This window comes from Saccostrea cucullata, unplaced genomic scaffold, assembly GCF_032062105.1.
Source record: "Saccostrea cucullata isolate Sc308-1 unplaced genomic scaffold, CSIRO_AGI_Scuc_v1 ctg1959, whole genome shotgun sequence".
Taxonomy (NCBI): Eukaryota; Metazoa; Mollusca; class Bivalvia; order Ostreida; family Ostreidae; genus Saccostrea; species Saccostrea cuccullata.
This window is the reverse complement of record NW_026919096.1, coordinates 26,879-50,026: the sequence shown is the minus strand read 5'-3', so window position 1 is coordinate 50,026 and position 23,148 is coordinate 26,879. Positions and strand designations below refer to the sequence as shown.

The 23,148-nt window shown below is 34.5% G+C and overlaps 1 protein-coding gene across 1 annotated transcript in view; it reads left to right on the top strand.

The window, feature by feature from the left end:
* Nucleotides 1-23,148, top strand: part of LOC134279208 (vacuolar protein sorting-associated protein 16 homolog) — a gene marked incomplete at its 5' end in the record, with an annotated part of 131,782 nt that overhangs the window by 92,216 nt on the left and 16,418 nt on the right. The window lies entirely within an intron of this gene.

Below are 23,148 nucleotides of genomic sequence, written 5' to 3'. Positions count from 1 at the left end.
AATTTCTTTTGTTTATCGCCATATTTTAAACTTCGGAAAGTTATTGTTGGAAAGCATGCTTGTTAAAAATGCCACTTTCATATTCTTTTGATACTAAAATGACATGAAAAAGCAAGTTAAAACTTATTTGATTTTCATGTTTTTCGTCTCCATGTAGGCCGCCATTACCGATGTTATTTTTAGATGTTCACACATTCCTTTGCCACGTGCTTCCGTAATCATAGTACACATGTACCTTATCTGCCAGACAAAGTAACAAGTAATTTTTTTAATGAAATACAATAAAATAAAGATTTATTTTAGGTTTTAAATAACTCAGTGAAAATTCACTGCAACGTAAACAACACTCGATCTATACGTCCCGCTGAAAGGAAGCCAATGTTTGTGAACACTTGCGCTGGTCACTTGATAATTATCTCTCAACACCCCTCCAGGCAATTGATTGTCTACCGACTCCAAAGCAATGTTTTTACAGTTAGAACACTGATTATTTACTGTCCTTTATTTTCTTTGTTAAAAATCGGGGGTCAGATTATGACCTTTCGTATGTGTGAGAGTGTGTTGATTACGACACATTAAACAATTAAACACTTCTTAAATTAATTTTACCTAATCTTATACTTATTGGCCTCTTGTTTGAATGATTGAGAGTTGACAAATGAAATATGAAGTGTGCTAAAACTAAGTGTTATCATTTTAATTTTATTCGTGCTCTGTAGAAAATAAGATATCCACGGAGATTCAGAAGAGGAAAACCGTAGTCTTAATACTTAGATGTTTCAATCTCGTGTCCTGTTAAAGTCTTGTAACGTAATTTTCAGCATGATTATCTAGAACCAAAATTAAATATGACAGCTGTTAAAACTTGCAACAATATCTCATGCTTTAAATTGTTGAAATACAATTATTTCCCCATAAGAATACGTATTATTTCAAAATCACCATATGCTTAAAAAAAATAAATAAAACTCTGTTAATACTTTTACACAACATTACCTTGTGCTTTGTTGAAATAAAGGAATAAATAATTTTCTCCAGATTGCTGCGATATGGAAATTCAGTATTAAGAGAAAACTATTGTCTATTCTGTAAATTTTTGACACTTAATCTTTGCGCCGATTTTCGTAACAAATTACCGCGATTTTCAAAGTTCAGAACATCGCTAGGTAAAATTTTCTGTTGTGTATAATACATCCGAACTGCGTTTTTTCCCCCAGTTTCAGACTCAAAAGGGGGGGTGCGTATTTTACATCAATGCGTATTATACTTGGCCAAATACGGTACGTATGTCAAAAAATTTGAAAATAACAACTTGGGTCATGTTAAAATGAGTAAAATGAATAAGTTTAACTGCATAGTTTTTAATTTTTTAGCAAAAGGCTCAAAAAATTGGCTTTTCTGATCAAAATTTGTCCGTTGTCTGTCGTCGTTGTTGTCGCCGTCGTCGTTGTTGTCGTCGTAAACTTTTCACATTTTCATCTTCTTCTCAAGAACCACTAAGCCAATTTCAACCAAACTTGCCACAAAGTATCCTTAGGTAAAGGGGATTCAAGTTTGTTCAAATGAAGGGCCACGCCCTGATTCAAGGGGAGATAATTTGGAATTAATGAAAATTTGGTGGCATATTTTAAAAATCTTCTTCTCAAGAACCACTGTGCCAGGAAAGATGAAACTTATGGAGAAACATCCTCAGGTAGTGTAGATTCTAATTTGTTCAAATCATGACCCCCGGGGGTAGGGCAGGGCCAAAATGGCCGACCAAAGTTTTACATAGAGATATAGAGGAAAATTCTTTAAAAATCTTCTTCTCAAGAATGACAAAGCCATAATTCATCATATTTATATGGAAGCATGCTCAGGTAGTGTAGATTCAAGTTTGTTCAAATCATGACCCCCGGGGGTAGGGCGGGGCCAAAATGGCCGACCAAAGTTTTACATAGAAATATAGAGGAAAATTCTTTAAAAATCTTCTCAAGAATGACAAAGCCATAATTCATCATATTTATATGGAAGCATGCTCAGGTAGTGTAGATTCAAGTTTGTTCAAATCATGACCCCCGGGGGTAGGGCGGGGCCAAAATGGCCGACCAAAGTTTTACATAGAAATATAGAGGAAAATTCTTTAAAAATCTTCTCAAGAATGACAAAGCCATAATTGATCATATTTATATGGAAGCATCCTCAGGTAGTGTAGATTCAAGTTTGATCAAATCATGACCCCCTGGGGTAGGGCGGGGCCAAAATGGCCGACCAAAGTTTTACATAGAAATATAGAGGAAAATTCTTTAAAAATCTTCTTCTCAAGAATGACAAAGCCATAATTCATCATATATATATATGGAAGCATGCTCAGTTAGTGTAGATTCAAGTTTGTTCAAAGTCATGCCCCCCGGAGTATATAAGTTTTACATAGAAATGTATAGGAAAATTCTTTAAACATTTTCTTCTCAAGAATGACAAAGCCATGATTCACCATATTCATATGGAAGCATGCTCAAGTAGTGTAGATTCAAATTTGTTCATATATATATATAGGAAAATTCTTTAAAAATATATATATATATTTGGATTTAAACTTTATATAAAAAGCAATTTTCTACTTTTTCCTATATATATATATGGGCCTCTTGTTAATTTTTTATTCAAAATTTCACAAAAATTGGATTTGAAGTGAAAAAATTTGTATAGATTAATAAGGATGGTTCAGAAGGGTAGACTTTTGAATATCACAGAAGGTTTACAATTTTTTTCTATATTCTAGAAAGAACAAGAGCCACAAAGCATAAAAAAAACCAAGTAGGACAGACTGACAGACACACATGGGGACAGACAGATGGACAGACGCATATATATATATATATATATATATATATATATATATATATATATATATATATATATATATATATATATATATATATTAGTGATGGAACTTTGTAACTGGTTAACCGATTAATCGGTCGGAACGATGGCAATCGGTTAGCAAATCTGTAATCGGTTAGTCGGAAAAAATAAAATATAATGTAAAATTGTACACAATTTTCTTAAAATTCATTTGAAAATTTTTTTCTGTGCATAGGGTTGCTAATTTAGCATTAAAAAAAAATTATTTCAGCTAATTTGGAAGTAATTATAGTTCTCCAGATCGCGACAGAGGGGTAAAGAACTACGAACTCTAACTCTTGATTCCCGCCTACATTTTGCACTCATTAAATTCAATTTTAATGGCAATTTGGTCATTAAATCTTTGTTTAATACAAAGAACAGTTCTATGGTAATTGATTAATCATTTTAATTCCAGCGCTAGATGGTAAATTATCATTAATTCCAGCTCTTGAAAAAAGGGGGGTAGACGATATTTTCTAGTGAAATCTAACTTTCAAGGATCACCATAGTTTGAAATAGTTTTAAATATGATAAAATGTATCTCATATCTTTTCTTATGTTTTACGCAAATAAATAAAACATATGTTAATTAATAAAATACAATTATTTAGTTGTAAATAGCTTTAAAATTGGTGAAAAATCAGCATTTTTTTTGGTTTTTTGTCCATAAACATATGTTCCCCCCCGTGAAACACAAAAAGCTTTGGCATAAATTTGTAAAATGACAGTCCATATTACCTGTAAAAAGGAATTTTTGTTTCACGGGGGGGGGGAAGATGTTTTAAAAATATTTTCCGTTTTCCGTTGATTTCTATAGTGAAAAATACAAGTTTTACCAAAATTATAGAGTTACCTCTCTTTGGTATCCCAAATAAGTAACGTTTTATGAAAATTCATATAATTATCTATAAAAATTTTGAAAATCATTCTAATATGTCAACTATTGAGAATTGACTTAGAGGTAGGCGGGAGAACAATACTATCGTTTGTGGTTCTTTGTCAGTTTGTGTATAGTGTTAATCACTGTGAAAACACCATATCGTTACCCGGATAGTACTATAATTTGTTAGTAATTACAAATGAATCCCTCTAAGGCCATAATAAATAAATTGCTAGATTCTCATCCGAATTTTTTTAAAAATCGAGGCGGGTGGGCGGCTTTTATTTCATATTTTTTATTTTTTCAATTTTGCAGCTTTTTTATTGACCTGATCAATCGGTGTAATTATGTTCCCCAAACGAAGTTGGGGAACATATTGTTTTTACTCTGTTTCTTATTATTATTAAGGTCTTCCGTCTTCACGGAAGACCTTCTATTGATTCTATTGTTTCTTCTTATTATTATTCTTTTTTTCTTCTGACCAAATTTTGTGCAGGCGATTTCTTGAAAACTATTTGGCGTATTTCAATGAAATTTTCAGGATCTATAGTTCATTATATGAATTTTATATAAAATTTCGTTTGTTGAAAAATTCGGCACCAGTGCCAAGTAATGGGCAATTTTCTGATTTTATGCAATTTTGTCTTCGAATGTTCTCGAAAACGGCTCAAGATATTAACTGGATACTTGTTAGAGATGATAGACCATCAGTTATAGATGTGCAATTTTGCCTTCGGTCGCTACAGGAAGCGAATTTCAAATGTTCACTGTTTTTCAATATTTTTCTTTGATATAATTAACAATAATGAAAATAATACTGGAAAGGCCTAATATATGATTTATTTTAGAATTGATCAATCCACACACTAGATATTTGCATTTAAAAATCTGAAGCGTATCCAAGATGGCGGCGGTCTCCGTAAACTCCGCCATTAAGCAAGTCGGGTTCTAGAAGGTCAGCTGAGTGTTTGGATGAGCCAAACTTCTACCAGAAAGATTAATAAAATGTAAAGGATTCTTTGGATTGCCACGTCGCAATTATGTTGCATTGATTATAGTTTTAATATGTGGTATCCTCAAACGTCTATTAAAATTGCTTTTGCCTGCATCTCGAAGTAGAATACAAGATTACAAGTGGAAACACGATAACTACAACCTTTTTTTTTTGCACCAGGGAAAACTTATCCTAAACCATGGTTATAATTAATAGCTTTTCAAGAAACTTGCCTGACTTAATATTCACCATGTTTCTGAAGTATTACTTGACTTCTGTTTATTTTTCCACGCAGGTTTGTGACATATTAAATGAATAGAAAAGACAAAAATAAGAAAAACATTTTTTGAAAGATTCTTTTTTAAAGGTAATATAAATATTCTTGTAATAAATGCAAGTTATGGAACATAACTAGCATCAGATTCCTTGAGTGTCGGAGGGCGAGTGATTTTTAGCCGGGCTTATCGCTCAAAGAGCAATTGCCGGCTTATGTGATCCTGTTCAAGGCAGGATGTTGACCCCATAGTCGCCATTTTAAAGTTACGTGCAAAAATATAGTTCTTACTCTCAACCGCTTTTGAGATAATACAAACGCTAAATAAAGCAACAAAAATAAAACGAAGTTTTATCTATATAAAATAAACATTAGTAGTAATGACTTTGAAAACTTCATAAGTCAAAGAACATAGTTCATTAGGCGTAAGGATTTTTGATAATCAGCGTTACCGTAGTTCTCTACACATACGAGGTAAAGCAGGAGAGGGAACCAGACTGGCCTGTTAGTTTACTTTCAGCTGCGGTACCAGATTAATTCTGATTCTGACAAAATCGGACCGTGGTATTAGGATTGAAAAACTCACTGTCAGTGTCTTATTATTTGTATTGAAAGTTTTAAAATAATTTTTTCATCAGAATATGAACGTGATTCATGTAAGAAATCCATTCTACTCTGTAAATGAGCCCGGCTCTCTGTACTTCTGAGTACTTTGATTTGTTGCAGTAAAACATTCCAGTCTTTTCATGAACGTGTAACTCATCTCCACTTTGGGGGTAAACAGGATACAAAATTCGTGGAAAATCTTACCGAATTCATTGCTTTAGTGTTACAGTAAAACTCGTTTAGTACGAACACGGATATAGCGAATTCACGGATATAGCGAAGTTTTTCGGGGTCCCCGGCAAAATTCTTAACAATTCTTTGTAAAATCTTACGGTTATAAAGAACTCTGAGCGAATTTACGGATATAGCGAACTGATTTTTAGTCCTGCAGAGGTTAAATATAATGACATTTACATCTCTTATAACGAATTTTCAAAAATCTCAACGTTGAACTGACTTTATATTTAGTTAGAATTTGCAAATGAAATTTAATTAGTAACGAAAACCTTAGTTAGCCAAAGCATGAGTCGTAATAATTGCTTCTCTACCATATTTGACAGTAATACTTGAAGGAAAATATGCATATTGCGAATTCGCTATATATAGTTATAGGAATTCGTTATACGGATATAACAAATTACGGATATAGCGAATTAAATTCAAAAGTCCCCAGGACTTCGCTATAACCGAGTTTTACTGTACTTGGCTGTATACGATATCATATTTGTACAATGTGATAAATATACTTTCGAATGCTCGAAATTCCGGTCATAAGAACATACATTTTAACTTTCATTGAAGCTATCACATCCAATCAATAGATCAAACATTTCAAAGGAATAGCGTTAAGACCTGCTTGTGACGTTCGGCACGAAATAATGTATCGTGACCCGACATAAGTAGTAGACAAATGGCGACAATAGTGCAGAAATATATTACATTGACATGCCTGTATATGGAGTTGCATCAAATAAAAAGTTGAATCGAAAAAGGAAAGAAAACAGTATCATCTGTTCATCAATAATAGATTATCTATCCTAAAAATTACTGTTAACACTGAAGTAACAAATTCCGATGTGATCATCTTGAGCAAAGTTTGGCAAGCTAGCTCTCATTTTATAATTCAAACTGAATTTTTTTAAAAATGTAATTTATGTTGGAATCAAAAAAAAATTTCGCGAGAATCGAATATTAAATTTGAAGCGGGTTCCCAAAGGTGTAATGGGTACTGCAATGGATGGTGACCCGTGTTCGATCCGCCGTGTGTCCGATTTATAAAATAACTTTTTTCAGTTTGATTTTTCGTTTTTTTTCTGAATTGGACGGAAGACCTCTCGTTGCTCGCAACGAGTTTCTTTCTAGTTATTATTATTTTTCTTCTTCCTGGGAAAATCTTTTCCGCGAGTGATCTTGTAAACTACACATCCGACTTAGGTGAAACCTTTTTAGGGTCAGTAGGCATGTTATGTAGATTTGCGGAATGAAGGTCATTTTGCGTGCACGTGCTTGCAAGAGCGTGCACGTGCAACACGTGAAATGACCAATATAATGGATATAGCTGAATCTTTTCAATTTTTAAAAGAAATGATTTGAAACTCATAATATAAGGATATATTAGTATTATAGACAATATGACATGGTCTGATTGGCTGAAACTAAAGTCTCAATATCCTTATTGTTTCTTGATGAAATCCTTTGAAATTTTGAACATAGTCATGCAGTAGGATATCCTACAACATGACATATAGCAATTACCATGAAAACACGTGCATGCACGTGCGCTGCGATCTGATTGGCTTAAACTTTAAATAGCCATAACTCCCTTGGTTTTCAACCAAACAGGATGGGATTTGGAACATAGATAGATATAATGGACTTCTACAAGAAGGTTTGGTCACCATGCACATGCATACACGTGTGTGTACGTGCGCTGTAATATGATTGGCTGAAACTTTAAACAGCTATAACTGCCTTGGTTTTCAACCAAACGGGGTGGGATTTAGAACATAAATAGATGTAATGGACTTCTGTAAGAAGGTACGGTCACCATGCTCATGTATGCACGTGCGTGCACGTGAAATGAGTAAAATCAAAAATACTCTTAAATGAGTGTATTTTTTAACAGTTTTGAATTAAATACTTTAATATTTAGTATATTAAAATATATAGATTGTTTAGACAAGATGATATGGTCATTACGCACATGCTTTCACATGTGAATGCGTGCAATGCTAAAATTTGAATGAACTTGGTACACTTCTGGGTAAACATTGTTAAAGTCTCAAATGCATAGGGTTTGTCTTATTTAATGAAGCTTACATGGAATAAAAGTCATAGTAAAGGTTCAATTATCTCCTACTTCACATCATCACCAATGTTTTTCAACCAATGATCCTTGTTTAAAATATATACGCATGTATTACAGCAATTACCATCTTTTCAGCTGTCAAAATCATGTTGACTTTCGCAGGATTTAAAACAAAAGTAGAATGGTAGATGAATACCGATCATGATCAGAATTAAAATGAAGAAAAACAGAAATAAAGAAATTGAGGAGGGGATATAGAATCGGGGCGGGCGGGGATGAGAATCTAGGAATATTTTTATTATGGCCTAAGCTCTGTTAATTGGTATGTTTTCGTTTTCAGTTATCTATCCAATTAAAAACGCAATTTGTTAATTGAATTAAAGGCATATTTAGCTTAAATCCGCTTTTGTGACAATGCAGAAAAAAACTTGAGAATCTGCTCTGAAAGTTATCAATGATTTTTCTATGCCTTTTTCATGTTTTTCCAAAATGTTTCTTGTCCACTGCAATTTATATAAAAAATTGTCCTTATAAGTTTTCTGATTCGGACAAGGAAAACTTTTTGAACTTTCGTTATTTTCAGTCTTTTTGTGTATACTGATAGAGCTACTTGAAAAAATAAATTGTTAAAAAAAAAGTGTTTTTGATTTGATTAACCGGTAAATCAGTTGGAACGTGTTGCGGTTAACCAATTAGCAATTTTGTATTCGATTGCCATCCCTAATATATATACAGTACCGACCAGACACAACCTAACAGAAAGCAAATGGGGCAGAACGCACCTAGGGTTCTCTTTCTGGGTCTGCTTCTGGTTCGCTCGGGCTGACCCAGAGCAAATCTGGAGCACATCAGATGTGAACCCGTAGCGGACCCAGAGCGAACATTTGAAGCGAACACCAAATTCAGAAGCAGTCCCAGAAAGCCATATTCAGTTTTACATAACAGGGCTGTCAATCAGGATAAGCCATTAACCAATCAGTGAGTCGACCAATCTTAAAAATCTTCTTCTCAAGAACAGCAAAGCCATGGCTTGGCTGGTGATATTTATCTGGAAGCATCCTCAAGTATAGTAGTTTCAAGATTGTTCAAATCAGAATTCTTGGGGGTAGGGTGGGGACACAATGTGGGATCAATTTTTGCATAGGAAAATATACTAAAATATCTTTAAAAAATTTCTGGAGAACACCAAATCCATGATAAGTATTTTTATGCCCCCCTTCGAAGAAGGGAGGGCATATTGCTTTGCTGCTATCTGTCGGTCTGTGACTCTGTCAGTCCATTTAGTTTCCGTTCATTTTCTTCACAACCGTTGCCAATACTGAAATGAAATTTGGTATACAGGTATATCAGTACGATCGCACCATAATTGACAAAGTTATACCCCTGCGAAATGATATTCATGATTTTAAGAACCTTTATGAGTTGTTCATAATTGTTCATGAATGGTTCTTAAAGGATTCTTAACAGGTTCATAAAAGTAGTATATGAATAAAATTCATGAAAACATTCATAATTCATAGTTCATGAACAAATGATGAACAAATATGAATATTGGTAATTTTCAGTTTAAAGAAAAAAACTTAGTAGTTCAAGGTAATGAATGTTCATGAATTTTCATGAAGACTAAAAATGTAAAAATAATTGTCACAAACAATTGCCAGAAAACACTCATTACTCCCATAATACAACTTTTGCATGCAGATGCAATTGTTGAACCAGCCCCTGATTTAATTAATAAAATGCTTTTGTTTTGATTTTGAAAGTATGGGGATCAGAGCCGAGTAGGGGAACATAAGAGGTTAAAATCACTATTTTCTACTCTATGTAATTGATAACTTAGATTCTTCAGGATAATAAAACTGTTATGAACTGACTAGAAGGGAGATTATAATTAAATTATGATCGTAATTTAAAGAACACTGCATCAATATTGACAGCATTTTATTCTCATATTGAATTACTAATGTTTCTTCATCATTTAAATTGGCCAGCTATGTTAATATTGTGCTTTAAATTATCTCATTTTTCACGACACAACTTTGTTCGTCCGAATTTTCTCTATTTGTCAAACTTTAAACAAGTTGTAAGAAAATAAAACAGACTTACAGTCTAGGAAAAATTTCATAATCTTCGTAAAAACGTATCGTAAATTTATTGACAACTAAAAAATTATATCTCTTGTCCGTACTGTATACCGTACCATTCTTGGGTCGAAAAGTTTTATATTTTGATGCTGTTATAAAGTCACATTTTTCTGTCCATCGTGTGTAAATGATACAGCACATGCTGCATGGTTGCGAAGAAGCTATGACATGAACCACATTCGTATTTTGTAGTTTATTCTCCTATACACTTTCATAGCTCAGGGTACTCAGTTTGAGGGAGAGTGGTTCCAAGAGATATTTGTTGTCCTCTGATATGGAGGCGGCCATACTTGAATACGAAACTACGGCTCTACAGGTATAATGTAAAAAAATCCAATTCAATAAATGATATAACTTATATTAATTAAAAAAAAATTAATTTCAGTGAAAAATCATTCAGATAGTGTTTGTTATTTTTTGTTAAACAAAAATCTTGGCAATTCGAAACTATTTCTTAATTAGCTCTGCATGACACTTTTTAAAAGGCGCAAACTTTGAAATGCGCGAGACATTGGAAAGTGAATCGGTAGAGTGGGAGGATTATTAGCGTAGTCATTCTTTGTCAACCTTTGAAGAAAATAACAGAATACGAAGAAGGAATATCCAGAGGATAAATTTACTTCATAACTGCAGATATTAGTGGTGAGTTACAAAAAAATGGAGGCAATCGCTGAATCTGTGAGATATTTGTCAAGATGTTACTGTCTATTTGTAAGAGTTCAGTTATGTCCTTTTTAATGAAAATTTTGTCAAACTTTGTTATGAGTAAGGATCCAACCAAATTACGTTACATTTAATAATTAAAGATTGAAACATTCATCCTGTAACTGTTCACCTATAACATCTTGAACATGGCGGGCAAGGGAAACAGGCTAAACTCCCGCTCGGAATGCTTTAAAATATGGCAGTGCCTATGATGCAGAATTAAATGAAACAAATATGCAAGTCTTAAGTTTCACATTTATGAGCATTTTCAGAAAATCTTTGTTCTTGTAGGGAAAAGAGAAGCAGTTCACAGATAATGTTGATGAGTTGAGATCAGAAGATTAAAAAACTCTGGCTCCCCCCAAAAAAAGAATATAAAAAATCCAGGCTCTTGAAGAAAAACAAAAGAAAGGAATGAAAATATGAATCGTAATCGATCAAAGGATCCAAGTGATGAAATTCTGAAAATTCCACAGGGAAAGCCAATAAGATTTTTTTATTTGACCACCTCTGCTCAAAATCCTTGAACAGGTTGGGAACACATCCCCTTTAGCGAGATCATCTCGCTAAAGCACGATTATCCCTCTTTAGCGGCAGAAAAAACATTACCATAAACGGGAATTTTGTTGTTTTCGCTACAAAATAATCAAAAATCTCGTGCGTATTGAAAATCCGGGACAGAGCTGCATTGAAGCGTGAATTTACTACAAAAAACTGACAATATTGGCTTGAAAGTTCAGACAATCACTGCTGCGTGTGAGAATAAGAAGCTGAAATCCACGTGAAAATCGGGCCTTTTTAGCGAAGGTTTCAAGATTTACAGTCATATATGTTTTTGAAGCATATAGAATATGTATAGATATCCAAATTATATTCGTTAGGGTGTTAGTTTTCCATTCTTGTAAAAAAAAAAATAAAAATAATGTTCTTCAGAAACCCATGATATTTGCTTAAATATTTGATCTTTGGTTGACGCTAAGAAGTACGGTAGTGCAACAGGGTTGTAACGTTTGTGGAAAAGTTATGAATGTAAAAAAAACAAGTATAAATTGAGATTTGTATAGAATATGGATAAACCATTAATTTAATAGAATATTGAAAACAAACTAACAAAAAAAAGGTTTATTTTGAGTCTAACCGATTTGACTTATTGAAAATGTTGATACATAGTAAACTTGTAAATTCAGGAAAGCATGATTCAACGGCGTCGGAAGCAAAAATCAACCTGAAAAAAAAACTTGACAAAAAGAGAGAATCTGACCAATTTAAAAACCCTATTTTATGTGGGTAAAGGGGGGATGTAGCTTCTAATTTTGTTTCAGTTACCACTTACCCTTCTTTTCATTAACACTGAAACGTGCCTGTTGAAAGTGAAAAACATGTTACCTTGAATTACTTTTCATAACTATATACGAAATTAGAGAAAACAAAAATTTGAAATTGCATTTTTGAAATTACTGCTTTTAACGTGCTGTTATAATTTAAAGAAGTATGCCCTAGGTATTCGTATTTTAATGACATAAATTCTTAATGTTTTTACCCGTAGCAATGGACAGTTCATCGTTTGAGGACACTTCAATTGCGTTTGAAACATACGTTGGGATCCTGCATAAGTTAACATGTGTAAATTTTAATAGGGAATCAGATGCTTTCCAAAACATAGGCTACATGAAAGAACACCGACCAGGGGGCATTTTTATATCTTTAAAAAAGGGGGGGGCTTCTAAAAAATCTGCCCCCCCCCCCCCCAAATTCAATAAATAAAAAAAGCTAAAAGTGTTGATTGTTTATTGTTAAATGCCGAGTCGGCAAATTTCAGCCATATTTTGCGGCGGATTAACACTGCTAAAGACATGCTTTATTTTTAAAGAATATCAACGAACACTGTATGGGATACTTTTAATTTTGCATTTTATTATAATTTGTAATTGTTTTATTGAATTAATAAGAGAGGCTATTGTCACCTTTATATATAAGCGATGATATACCGTTTATGATAGCTTCCTTATTAGAAGAGTCTGAATTGATCACCGATAAGACTCTTTCATTTAAAATGTCTGTGATTTGAAAATGGTTATGTGATGCCGATAGCTTTTACCATGCCTGATTAGAATCTTGGTATATTATACATTTAAAGAAATCCAGTCGCACAACCTACCTACTGTATTTGCTCCTAGTAAACCCCCCCCCCCTTCCCACCTAACCATCCATCTACACGTGCCATCTCTAGCCGTCTAAAATATCACGTTTCCAATATAACTTGCAAAGTTTGAGACAGTGCAATAGTAAAGGATAAAATAATATTTAGGGTTGGTTAATTTACGTAGGACGAGAATTTAAAACTGACACTGAACGTTTTTTTTTTTTTATTTTACGGTAAAATATACATAGAAGAATTAATATATCTGTTAGAATATCCTGGAAACTCTGACGATAGCAAAGAACCAATGAGGGCGCTTCTTACAGTAAGAAGGTGGGGCTTAATATCAGTCAATCAGGCGATTTGAGAATCTTTAGGTTCACCAAACAAATTTCGTTTCGAGATCGTCATGCCCTACGGGTAGTCCAAAGTGACGGACACCCCATCACTATATCATTCTGTATATACTCCCGCTTTTCAAGCAGGCGTATTAAAGAAAATAAGGTAAACTTACAATTACAATAACCGTATCTCCGAAGTAAGTTTAGTTGTACTGATAATTATCACCTGTGGTCCTCCGTAGGAAGGCTACGCTATTGTTCATAAACTTATTCTGATTTCCATGATTTGCAGCAGTAGAGGCAATATTTTGAAGCAAATTTATTGAGATAAGACACTAAATATTTATCGACTGGGTTGACATACTTCCGGATTTTCCTTTTTCAGAAGTAAACACGATTACAGTTTGAATCGGAGTACAAATCTCGGTTTTCCGAGATGTATTTTCTCCCGCTAGAGAGGGATAATCGCACTTTAGCGAGATGATCTCGCTAAAGAGGATGTGTTCCCAACCTGTTGAAAGCCCTTTTAGCTGATGCCCTAATTGCTGAACACACTTTTCTGCCAGATAGTGAGACTTGGATTAAAAATCATTCCATTTTAGGCATACATTTTGAAATACTGTAAACCAACTTTTATTCGCGACGACTTTATTTCGCGATTTACCGGGGGTAAACTAGTTCGCGACGATTAATTTTCGCGATAAAGCCTATTTAGGTTTCTTTTAATAGACACATAGACTTTAAGAACCGGTTCGCGGCGAGAAATATTCGCGATGACGAGGCTCTCGCGAACTTCGCGAAAATTTCTCGCACGCGAATAAAAGTTGGTTTACAGTATGCTGAATAAGGAACCCACTCTCCTCTTGACCAAGTAAGGTTAAAGATTCTGCAAAGAGTCGCGTTTGAATTGAAATTTTTCATAATTTATTAGGAATGAACTACATAATTTATTTATTATCGTTATCACTTATCAGAGTTGTTTACTTGAACAAAGATTTTGTTACCGTGATTGGAAAACAAAAATTCTGTGAAATCTTTCAAGATGCTATTAAAATATTTTCTTTCACAGTTTTTCATTTTGCATAACTTATTACATCTTTGTTTACTAAAAGCAAGAACATTCATGAATATTTCATGAACATTCCTAAATAACTTTTACAAATTATTCATGAATAGTTCATGAAAATGCATTGAACCTATTAATATCATTCATGAACTTTTCTTGAAAGTTCATGAATATAATTCATGAACTTTTCTTGAAAGTTCAAGAATTATTCTTGATCATTTTGCAGGCATTTAAAAAATCCAAGTTTGTTCATGAACAACAAATAATTCTTGAACTTGGTTTTCATGAATAAAATCCATGAAATCATGAGTGTCCAATTTTAACTTCATGGGATCTTCATGAACAATTCATGAGCTGATTCAAGAATATAATTCATGAACTTTTCTTAAAAGTTCAAGAATTATTCTTGATCATTTCGCAGGGGTGCCCCTTGGACTTAGAAAAATTCCAATTATTTGCAGTTTCTGTTCATTTTCTTTGGAGTGGTTGCACATATTGAAATGGAATTTAGTATACAGATTAGTCAAATGAATATCTAGGTCAAGTTATGTTTTGGATATGGTCTAGAGTCAAATAAAACTAGATTTACCGCTTGCCGTCAGTATGTAGAGTTGTCGTTCGTATCTCTTTCAGTTGTGACGCTACACTAAAAATGAGTTCCATTACGAAAAACTTTTGAGGTTCTTTATAATTTAGTTTTACTTTGAAAGAAATCTAATATTTAAAACTAGATGCTGTCATGAGACAGTAATACCCGCACTAAGGTGTTTGCCTCTAAATACACGCTCCTACATATTGGGCGGCTTTCCAAGGAAAAAGTCAAAATAATTCTATAATTTACATGTATTCATCAAATTGAGTATGAAATTCTCAGACCCTGTGACCTATAACTCAGAACCTCTTATATTTATTTTACTTGCTTAATTCATTATATACCAGTTTGAATTCTATTAATGATGTAAATTAGATTTTGATAAATGTTTTGCTCATAATAGGACCTTTTCAAATTTACTAATCCCCCCCCCCTTGACACTACAATCACACAGCACATACTTTTTGGAATAGGCTAGATGGAAAAGTTTTGTTAAAACATCGTTTGTTATGAATTAATTTAAAATTTGTTCTTGTACTATACATGTTAACATGTAAATTTCTACATCACATCACGCTGCGTCACCCATTATCATATTTTTAGATTAAACACCATTTGGCACACCTCGGCCGATTCCCACTTCATCTTATAAGGTGACGGAATCGGCCGAGGTGTGCCAAATGGAATTAGCACATGGCTGCAGTCTGGTGTGCATTGGATTAATTCATTTTGTGTTATAATTGGATTTATATTTCATGAAGTTGACGAGACCTATGGCAGTTGGTAAGTACAAGTTTAAGTATAGTGGGGGGTAAAATAAACCCAAACGATTAGGTTAAAGTTCAAAAAGGGTCAAAGATCATCGCATGCCACACTAGACGAATTTCATATTGTGAAGTTATCTCCCGTTGTCGATGTGACATTCAGTTACTGCCAATACTGGTGCGGATCCAGAATTTTTTTTCAGGAGTAGGGAGGGGGGTTCACATCTCAGTTAAAAAATTCCAGCCCAGAATTTCCTGACAAGCAGGAGAAAAAAAAACTGAAAACAAATAAACAAAATAAAAACAATGATAGTGTGGTCAATGTTTTCTAAGTAAGGAGGAAGATGTCCAAAGTCATTTTTTATTTGCTTCAGTATATAGTCTTGTTTAAATAACAAAGCAAATTCCAGAGGGGGGGGGGATGGGGGGATTCCAATCTCCCTACCCACTCCCTGTCCCTGAAATAACAATCTATTTTGTGATTCCAATTAAATAGTATATTTTTTTCCATTTGACTAATTATACATATTTTGTTTCTTGTGTTTATATTATGTTTGTCTAAATTATAACCTTGCCCATAAGTTTTAAGTGGGATGGGCTATACAAATGGCTTCCACATTTTATAGGTTTATTTCTTGTGACAATTAAGACCTTTTATTTGGGTACCATTAATTTTTACCTCTGATCGCTTGACCTAGGATACACATTTTTACAAGAAAAATACCAAACTTTAAACTTGGCCTAAATTTTGATCAGTAGGTGCTAGGGCTTTAATGCTTAACATGTGTATTCATTGTGAACTGTCAACAGGTATAAATATGTTTGACCTTGACCCAAGAGTTTGAACCACTTAAAAAAAAATTTACCTTGGCAATTAACTTTTGAACAGGAATTACTAGGGATTTCTTTATTTCACATGTGCATTCCTTGTGACAAGACTTTCTTCTGATACTAACAATTTGAACCCTTTGACCTTGACCTTTGAGTTTGACATATATTTGAGAAACTTCAACCTTTGCCTTAGGCTTCCATACAGGGACATCAGTGTTTCACAAACACATTTTGTCTTCATTATTATTTGGTGGTGTCACCATATGAGGGAAAAATTCCCAAGAGAGATGTATTCACAACAAACAAACAAATTACTAAAGAAAATATAAAACATGAAAATGTTTGTCATGCATGTCTCTGCATGAAAAAAACAGCTTTTCAAATACTGCAACCATATTGTAACCCTTTCAAAACACTCATTTGAGCTTTTCTGGTTTCCTTAGCATGTAACGTCTGTCATGACGTATCGTCCATCTGTTTGTCTGAAAACTTTTTACATTTTTAACTTCTCTAGAACCACTGGGCCAATTTTACCCAATTCATATAGAAATATGTACATTTGTATGTCAGACTGTCCATCTGTCTCAATAAATTTAACCTTGGTCATCACGGTCATATCTACTGAATGAGAAGAGACATTCATATTAAACTTATGTATTAGTATTTACCTGTGAGAATGGCATGGGTTTTTTTTTTAACATGTGACCTAGAAGTTTGACCTACTTGCAAAAAAATTAAATTGCTATAAATTCATCATTTTGAAAGAGAAAAGTTAGGGCATTCATATCATAATGCATGTATATTATTACCTGTGATAAGACCTTTCCAAATAAATCATGACTTTTACTCTGTGACCTTGAAGATGTCAAGCCTAACCTACTTTTCAAAAATGTTGCAATTGCTTATAACTTTTGATTGAGATGAGATATGACTCTCACATTTGACATGTACATTAATTACTCATAAGAATTCAAGGTGTTTCCTAGCATGCGATGCTTTTTTACCCCTTGACGTGGATGTTTTACATAATTTTCAAAATATTTAACTCTCCTAAAAGATGATTAGGCTTCTGATGAACATTAAGGAAGACTTCAGGGAAGACAGGGCTTTTTGCACAAAAAACGTCATTTTTCGACCCACATTTGACCCCCCGGGGCAAAATCTAAATTCCAAAACCTTACTGCACATCTACCTGACACCACCAACCATCTCCCAAAAGATGATTAGGCTACTGTGTAAAATGTAGGAGAAGTTCAGGGAAGACGGGGCTTTTTGCATAAAAAACGTCATTTTTTGACCCCTATTTAAACCCCTGGGGCAAAATCAAAATTCAGAAACCTTACTACACATTTACATGACACCACCAACCATCTCCCAAAAGGTGATTAGGCTGCTGAGTAAAATGTAAAAGGAGTTCAGAGAAGACGGGGCTTTTAGCATAAAAAACATCATTTTTCGACCCCCATTTGACCCCCCAGGGCAAAATCAAAATTTTGAAACCTTACTGCACATCTACATGACCCTACCAACCATCTCCCAAAAGATGATTAGGCTGCTGAGTAAAATGTAAGAGGAGTTCAGGGAAAACAGGGCTTTTTGCATTAAAAACGTTATTTTTCGACCCACATTTGACCCCCCGGGGCAAAATCTAAATTCCAAAACCTTACTGCACATCTATCTGACACCACCAACCATCTCCCAAAAGGTGATTAGACTACTGTGTAAAATGTAGGAGAAGTTCAGGGAAGACGGGGCTTTTTGCATAAAAAACGTCATTTTTCGACCCCCATTTGACCCCCTGGGGCAAAATCAAAATTCAGAAACCTTACTACACATGTACATGACACCACCAACCATCTCCCAAAAGGTGATTATAGGCTGCTGAGTAAAATGTAAGAGGAGTTCAGAGAAGACGGGGCTTTTAGCATAAAAAACATCATTTTTCGACCCCCATTTGACCCCCCAGGGCAAAATCAAAATTCCGAAACCTTACTGCACATCTACATGACCCCACCAACCATCTCCCAAAAGATGATTAGGCTGCTGAGTAAAATGTAAGAGGAGTTGAGGGAAAACGGGACTTTTTGTATAAAAAACGTTATTTTTCGACCCCCATTTGACCCCCCGGGGCAAAATCAAAATTCTGAAACCTTACTGCACATCTACCTGACACCACCAACCATCTTCCAAAAGATGATTAGGCTACTGTGTAAAATGTAGAAGGAGTTCAGGGAAGACGGGGCTTTTTGCATAAAAAACATCATTTTTCGACCCCCATTTGACCCCCTGGGACAAAATCAAAATTCCGAAACCTTACTGCACATCTACATGACACCACCAATCATCCCCCAAAAGATGATTAGGCTGCTGAGTAAAATTTAAGAGGAGTTCAGGGAAGATGGGGCTTTTTGCATAAAAAACATCATTTTTCGACCCCCATTTGCCCCCCGGGGCAAAATCAAAATTCCGAAACCTTACTGCACATCTACATGACACCACCAATCATCCCCCAAAAGGTGATTAGGCTGCTGAGTAAAATGTAGAAGGAGTTCAGGGAAGACGGGACTTTTTGCACAAAAAACGTCATTTTTCGACCCCCATTTGACCCCCCGGGGCAAAATCAAAATTCCGAAACTTTACTGCACATCTACATGACACTACCAACCATCTCCCAAAAGATGATTAATCTACTGTGTAAAATGTAGAAGGAGTTCAGGGAAGAAAAGTGTGACAGACGGACGGACAGACATGAGTAACAACAATATACCCGAACTTTGTTTAGAAAGTGCGGGTATAAAGATATGCTAATCCAAATTTCCTCTGGTCTATTTTTAGGTCACCTGAGTAAACTCAGGTGACCTATTGCTATGAGATGTTTTCGTCCGTCGTCGTGCGTCATCTGTCATGCGCTAACATTTGAACATTTTCAGCTTCTTCTCTGCAACCACTCAACCAATTTCAACCAAATTTGACATAAAGCATCTATGGGTGAAGGGAAACAAAAATTGTGAATTTCATGGTCCCTGCCTCCCTGGGACCTGAGGGGTGGGGCCAAAACCTGTTAAATTAATGAAATCTTTAAAAATCTTCTTCTTTACTCCTGGACATCAAGCACTCAAACTGTTTGCATGACTGTAATCAGCATTGAGACCTCTACCAAAATTGTGAAATTCATGGTCCCAGGGTCAGGTGTTCTAGTGCTAGGGCGGGGCTAAATGGATTATATAGTGAAAATGCATAAATTCTTTGAGAATCTTCTTCTCTGCTCCTGGGCATTAAATAAACTAACGAAGTACATGTACATAGTTATATTGAATAAGGTGGCTTCTACCAAAATTGTGAAATTCATGGCCCCTGGGTCAGGTGTTCTAGTGCTAGGGCGGGGCTTTATTGATTATATAGTGAAAATACATTAATTCTTTAAAAATCTTCTTCTCTACTCCTGGGTATTAAATAAACTAACCAAGTCCATAGTTATATTGAATAAGACTGCCTCTTCCCAATTTGTGAATTTCAGGACCCCTGGGTCAGGGGTTCTTGTTTTAGGGTGGGGCTCTAATGATTATATAGTGAAATGCATGAATTCTTTGAACATCTTATCCTTTGCTCCTGGTTAATATGCCAATGGTCTAATTACATATTTAAAGCCAGGATTTATTTTATTGTCAGGTTTACAAACCCACCGCTCAAGGTTTTGAATTTTCAGAAAAAAAAACATTTTTTTCTTTCTGCATGATGTTAAATTTGAGTCAGGATCGAGATTTCAAATTTACGAATTTGTACTACATTGTACCGGTTTTAAGATGAACCTGGCGGGTAAATAAAGCTAGATCTGCAAAGATAGATAGCTTGGTTTATTGTAAAATTCATCGATAAGAGTGCCATTCAAATCGTTTCACCCGTTCAAAGGACAAATAAAATGCTTACGACTTTGTTGCACAATGACATGCTGGTGAGATAATTATGTATTCGTTTCAAAAGTATCTGTCTGTAAATTATTTTCCTCCCCACAGGTTTAAAACTGCCCATGGTAGCTATTGCCAGCGACATTGTTTAGGTCTCTGTTATAGCTTACAGTCTAAGCATCATTCTTAAGCATCAGATATAATGAATAAAACTATGGGAGAAGTTGAGTCCATTTGAGGAAGAAATGAACAAGAGCCGAAGAAATAAAAAAGATTCAACTATTAAAAAGCAAGTATATACAAATATATACAGGCATGTAGTATCGTTTGTGGCAGCCAGAAAAATTATTTTACACTTAATTGAAAAAATGTTCACCCTACTCCGCAATATTCCCTGTCTGTTTTATGATAGGAATTAAAATTTTAGGCATTAAGTATATTTTAGAACAATGTCTACACATTCACATAACACATATTTAAAAAATGAAGATACTAGTATATTGAAAGAGTTTTAAAGAATTGATTTTTTAAAATATATTTTGATCAACATCACAAAATTTATATAACTGGCCCAAACTGGCAGATGATGAAATAAGCAATTAAGTGTTCTACTTTCCTATTTGTAAGCACATTATGTGTCCAGTGGTAAGGAGCTTGTTAGCTAGGATAGCATAAAAAAGAATGTACAAATGTTGATAATTGATTTATCAACAAAAATTTTTTTTTCCTTCTCCTTTGGGACTTTTTCATTCTGATGTTCGTAACTAAACCTAGAAAAAAAAATGCTGGCTTTATGATGAAGAAAGGGGCCTCTTTCAAAATAGATAATTTCAGGGCTGCTGGGTCAGGGGTACCGGGGGGGGGGGGGGGGATACTTTGACTAAAAATAAATTAATGCTTTGAAATCTGCTCTTTGATAAGCAATGGTGCCTCTTTCAAAATTTGTGAATTTCATGGCATTTGGGATTAAATCACGAACCAAATACAATCGCTGGAAAGTTGTAACATGATACTCAGGTGACCTATAAGGCCCGTGGGCCTCTTGTTAAAAATTACCCTGAAGTAGATATATTGGCAATTATGGGTATTAAAATCAATCATAAGCAATCAATTATCAATTTATTTGATCAAATATGATGAAAACAAACTTTAAATAATACTTTTGAAGGAAAATTAATGTAAGAATTCAAGAATTTTAAAATTTACATTCCTAATTTAATATGCTTTTATTTTAACCTTAAACTTTTGAATTGATTCTTAGTATAAAAAAATATCTTGATATAAAAAATTTCATAATTTTTTTTAAAAGATGTAATATGTATAGACCTGATTTGGAATAACACTGACATATTTTTACAGTTCAAGTGAAAAATCAAAGTACTAAAAGTACTAGGAAGCACTAAGCATGGTTATACCCGCACTTTCTAAAGAAAGTTCGGGTATATTGTTGTTACTCATGTCCGTCCGTCCGTCTGTCACACTTTTCTTCCCTGAACTCCTCTTACACTCTACACAGTAGCCTAATCATCTTTTGGGAGATGGTTGGGGGTGTCATGTAGATGTGCAGTAAGGTTTCGGAATTTTGATTTTGCCCTGGGGGGTCAAATGTCACACTTTTTTATGCAAAAAGCCCCGTCTTCCCTGAACTCCTCTTACATTTTACACAGTAGCCTAATCATCTTTTGGGAGATGGTTGGTGGTGTCATGTAGATGTGCAGTAAGGTTTCGGAATTTTGACCCCGGGGGGTCACAGTTTTTTATGCAAAAAGCCCCGTCTTCCCTGAACTCCTCTTACATTTTACACAGTAGCCTAATCATCTTTTTGGAGATAGTTGGTGGTGTCATGTAGATGTGCAGTAAGGTTTAGGAATTTTGATTTTGCCCCGCGGGGTCAAATGGGGGTCGAAAAATGACATTTTCTATGCGAAAAGCCCCGTCTTTCCTGAACTCCTCTTACATTTTACACAGTAGGCTAATCATCTTTTGGGAGATGGTTTGTAGTGTCATGTAGATGTGCAGTAAGGTTTTGGAATGTTGATTTTGCCCCGGGGGGTCAAATGGGGGTCGAAAAAGGACGTTTTTTATGCAAAAAGCCCCATCTTCCCTGAACTCCTCTTACATTTTACACAGTAGCCTAATCATCTTTTGGGAGATGGTCGTAGGTTTCATGTAGATGTGCAGTAAGGTTTCGGAATTTTGATTTTGCCCCGGGGGGTCAAATGGGGGTCGAAAAAAGGACGTTTTTTATGCAAAAAGCCCCGTCTTCCCTGAACTTATCTTACATTTTACACAGTAGGCTAATCATCTTTTAGGAGATGGTTGGTAGTGTCATGTAGATGTGCAGTAAGGTTTTGGAATGTTGATTTTGCCCCGGGGGGGACTAATGGGGGTCGAAAAATGATGTTTTAAAAATGTCTTAAATGATTTCTTTAAAACTAAGCGAAATACAAATAAAAAAAGGATAGAGGTCAAGATCACAGGAATGTGCAAGGTGAAGTTTTTGATGCAGTTTAGTAGCTTCACTAATACATATCAGCATATTATGTTTGATAAAAATATCTTGAATTATTTAATGAAACTGAGCTTAACAGTTTTTCTAAAAAAAGAGAGGTCAAAGGAAAGGTTGGGGCCAAAATGTTGTTGCAGTTGACAAGCTTACATCAGTATGAATTTACTATTAGCATATGAAGTTTGATAAAACTATAATTAATG